Here is a 5,000-nt window from a genome sequence, read left to right on the forward strand (position 1 = left end):
AACAGTTTCCTCTATATCTAAATCCTTGAGACTAGTGTACATTGCCGGTTTGTTCCTTGTTCCTCGTAGACAGAGCAGTGAAGACCGTAGTAGTGAGAAGGCCAATCGACACCTCATCCATGCAACGACGGCGCTCTTCTGTTGCTGCCTTTTCTCTGCAAGTTGTTGTGCAAGGGATGAGTAGAATATCGTCGCTCTCGGTGACATTCCCCCAGAAGTCGTGAATACAAGAGGTGTGTCTGAAGCCAGCTTGATGACGGTCAGGGTAGACCTGTTGACCAGCTACATTCCGACCGAGCGAACGTCCACTGGGGGGTCGCACAGTGGCCATATTTACGCTGTTCTGGTTTTGTCCTTTTGGGTTCATTTGCATGACTGTACAAGGGAAAAGTTCTGGAGTAGTTTCCCGTCGCTTTCTCCAGCAGCAGTAGTCTTCACAAGACTGGTGACCCTGGCCAGTGTCTCTAACTGGAGAGATCCTTTGCCCAGCGTCTATGGAGGAGAAGCCACGAACTGAAACTATCTGTTTGTCTTCCCTCAATCCACCACCTGTCTTACCGTGGCATCACCGTGACCCTGGCCGGGAGGCATAGAGGTTACTATGCCTTGCCCAAGGGCATACCTCAAAGGAATAGAGGACCCAAGAAGACGTCTCACTGCTCCTTTGGTAGCGGAGGTCTACTCATACTCATGTATTTACTCATTTAATTTAGGTAACTTAGTTTACGTGAGTAGCATGTAAATTAGTTCGTTTTATTATTTCGGTTATTATATTATTTTTGTTGTTGTTTTTGTTGAAAATAGATTGTGTATATATATAATTTAAAATTGTTGTTAAAAGATAAACTTGTAAGAACCTTGAGAATATAAGGCCAATTATAAGAAATAAAGTACACAATATAGACATACATCATAAACACGTACACATACAAACACACACACAAACACAAGCACAACAAAGAATCACATACACTTCATAAACACATATGCTAGCAATCAAAGGCACAAACATAGCCACAGAAACACATAAACACACGTAGTAAAGCACACGCATGCTCGCAAACACAAACTTATACACTATTACAAAGTCACACACACAAACCCTCATAGCCACATAAACGCCACATACATCAAACATAAAAACATACCTGGACAGACATAACTCCTATAACCCAAATCTTTCACAAATGGTATAAAAGATCATTCATTCCACAGAAAATTCCACATACAAACACAAATGGGAAAAGAATACTGATATATCTGTTTATACATTAGAAATGAAAATAGGAATCATTTACTTCATTATCCTTCTATCTCAAAATCAAATATTCTGAGGAGAAACATCTTATTAATGTGAATATCTATATCACCTTGTCTGATTTATTTATTATTATTTTTTTTTTTCAAATGGAATGAGTGATAAGTTTCATTTAAATTTTTTACTTTAATGTGCGTTATTCGCCAACATATAGAAATTGAGCTCGTAACCCCTAAATAAAAACGACGGTATATATAACAAATAAAAGAAAGTATCGTATAAGAAATATTTATTGGTATTATCACTGGAATTTCTTACGGTAGTGAGGTAGGACATTTTACATAAATTCACAAATATGGTGAAATTATGAAAATGCAGTTTGATAATATTAATTAATATCACACATAAGTACATAGATTGTAGGAACAATAACGTATTAACATGATGAAACAATGAACGAAATGAAATGAAAAGTGAATGATACGATGAAATGAGATGAGTGAATTACACTGAACTGGCGGACACTACTGGCATAATTAGCACACTAAGTGAAAGTTCCCTTGACACTGGTTCGGAAATCACGAGGAACCTTTCGATCACTGGCAAAAGTTCTTGGTAAATCTTCATTCATCCTTTTCCCCCCCCTTTTTCTTCCCCTTTTTCTTTCTTACAGATTTCTAGACACGCTATTACTATCTTCCGCGGTGTTCATATCAAGTTCACAGCCTGACATACGACGAGTCCCAGGCTGTTCACACATCGGTTCAGGAGTGTTCTGCTGTTCTGTCTGTGGGCTTTCCTTCTTCGGCACGGCGCCCCCTGGCTGGGTGTATTCTGGCATGGCGATGGACACTGTCATTTCGCCTTCCTGCGGAGGGACGAGGCTTGGCTGTTCCGTCCCCGCGTTGCCAACAGGCTCAGTCTGTTGCTCGTGTGCAACCTTGCACGTGAGAACCGCCTGGCGACCGGCTGAGTCCAGTTCGACGTCCGACAGAGTATCCAAGGAGGCGCTAAGACGCAGCGAGCTGTGGCCGTTGAAGAGCAGCGGGTGTGGGAATGTGGGCGGCGTGGGTGGGTAGACAGGGTGCTCGGAGAACCTCCTGCGCAGACGGGGCGACGAGAGCTTGACGACTGGCGTGGGTTCGGCCTTCTTCCGGCGGCAGCGACGGATGCACAGGACGAAGAAGCAGCATATCCCGACGAAGATCAGGGCCGCAGAGAGGCTGACCCAGTCCATGTCCTCGCAACAGTGAGAGAGGGAGCTCAGCTCGACGGATTCTTCGCTCTTGACTTCGAGGGCGCCCACCTGCTTCGAAAGGGCGTCAGAGATGTGCATAGTCTTCCCTTAGGATGCTTTGGATGTTGCAAGAGGATACGAGATCACTTCCTATCGCCGCGGAGGGTTGAGGTGGAATCACGCTGCATCTCAGGCTGGCGCTCTTATAAACAGGTTCCCTTCCCCCCCTTCTCCCCCCCTTCTCCCCCCTTTCCCCCCCGGAGGTCAAGGGATCCGGCGGGGCGTGTGACGTCAGAGTGCTCGGATGTTCGCAGGCGAAACGCGGAAAATAAAGTGAATGTTGATGCCGCCACGAACGTTTGTTTTGAATGTTTCATGTGAATTTGTGTTTTTTTTCCCCGGTATTTTGGGATGATGCAAACGCACACGTTCTCAGGTGTACAGGTTCGGACGTGAGTTTTGTTTTGAAAACTAACACACTAACGCACACAAAACAAAAAAGATGGCGAATGAAAATACGTTCATGCGCATTAAAGTAAATATACTGCGTATGGGCACACGAACACACACACATATATATATATATACATACACACACACACACACACATATATGTATATATATATATATATATATATATATATATATATATATATATATATATATATATATATATATAATAATATAACAACACACACACACACACACACGCACACACACACACACACAACACACACACACAATATATATATATAATATATATATAATATATATATATATATATATATATATATATATATATATATATATATATATATAAACACACACACACACGCACGCACACACCCACACACACACACACACACACACACACATATATATATATATATATATATATATATATATAAACACACACACACACACACACATACACACACACACACGCACATCAACCACGAAAACAAAACACACGAATATAACGCAAAAAAAAACTTGTATGAACAAGCAACACCTCCAAGCAATGATACCTACATCACAAGACCTTGACAGAAAAGTATAATAATAAAAGGAAAAAAAAGAAAAGAAAAGAAAAGAAAACCACTTTAGAGATCCCAAAGTTTTCAAAAAGACCCACAACCTCAAAAGAAAAGGATGCATATTGGTGGTAGGTCTGTAAGTTGGCAACGAGCCAATCCTATTGCTAGTCGGGTAGAAGGAGTAACGTGCATCATCAGGTAGAAACTGGATCTTGCAGAATGTGACGTGATGCATATCATATGACTTTCTGTAGAGGGGTTTTTAGTGTGCCTATGATTAAGTATGCATGTTCTGATGGCTGTCTGCTGAATACTGAATTAAAGCATGAGTGTTGTGGTTCGCTGTCGGTTTGTCTGTCTGTTTGACTTTCTGTCTGTCTGTCTCTTTCTTTGTCTGTCTGTCTCTCTCTCTTTCTCTCTCTCTCTCTCTCTACCTCTCCCCCTCGCCTTCTCTCTCTCTTTCTCTCTCTCTCTCTACCTCTCCCCCTCGCCTTCTCTCTCTCTTTCTCTCTCTCTCTCTCTCTACCTCTCCCCCTCGCCTTCTCTCTCTCTCTCTCTCTCTCTCTCTCTCTCTCTCTCTCCCTCTCTCTCTACCTCTCCCCCTCTCCTTCTCTCTCTCTACCTCTCCCCCTCTCCTTCTCTCTCTCTTTCTCTGATAATTGCAGAAAATTGTAGAAAAAAAAGGTATTAACTACATCTTCCAAATCAACATCAAATGGGATTAACCTGTTCCGTCCTTCAGTTCTCATTCTCACTCAGCCAGTACGGAATACAGATAAGCCAGGCCCCTCTAGGTTGGTTGTTTATTAAAAGGCTTAATTCGGGTCGCCTGTAGCTCATGTGCCACCACATGGATGCATTCTTTGATAGAGCGTTTCTTCTATTCCATTGATTGTAGACATAATATGCATAACAAATGATGTTGCTCGCTCTCATGCTGCAGTGTGACATCATATGTTTTGGATGGTGCAACCAAGGTAGCGAACCAAACGTGTAAAATCCTGTAGGTTCGATGATAAGCAATTCCTTCGGGTTCCTGTTATCCTTTAAATAGTGTCTTTGTTACTAGTTGTGACAAGATTCGATCGATAGATCAGGATAGGTTAGGATAGGTCAAGATAGGTATTTAATCAAAAGGATATTGGTTGGATTAGGGTAAGTTAGGTTAGGATAGGTCAAGATAGGTATTTCACAAGGATATTGGTTGGATTAGGGTAAGTTAGGTTAGGATAGGTTAGGATAGGTATTTCATAAGGATATTGGTTGGATTAGGTTAGGTTAGTTTAAGTTAAGATAGATTAGGATAAGTATTACGTAAGGATAACGTTGAAGTTGGAGGCAGCTGTAGTTCATGGGATCCAAAACTTCTTCTTTACTAAGAAAAGTGAAAGAGAAAGAAGTGAAGTAGAAAGAATCATAGAAATCCAAGAAGTGATAGTAGACGATTCGCCAATAAGGATAAACCAGA

Source organism: Penaeus japonicus, unplaced genomic scaffold (assembly GCF_977035675.1).
Source record: "Penaeus japonicus unplaced genomic scaffold, GWHDUDI00000001_assembly GWHDUDI00000008, whole genome shotgun sequence".
Lineage (NCBI taxonomy): Eukaryota > Metazoa > Arthropoda > Malacostraca > Decapoda > Penaeidae > Penaeus > Penaeus japonicus.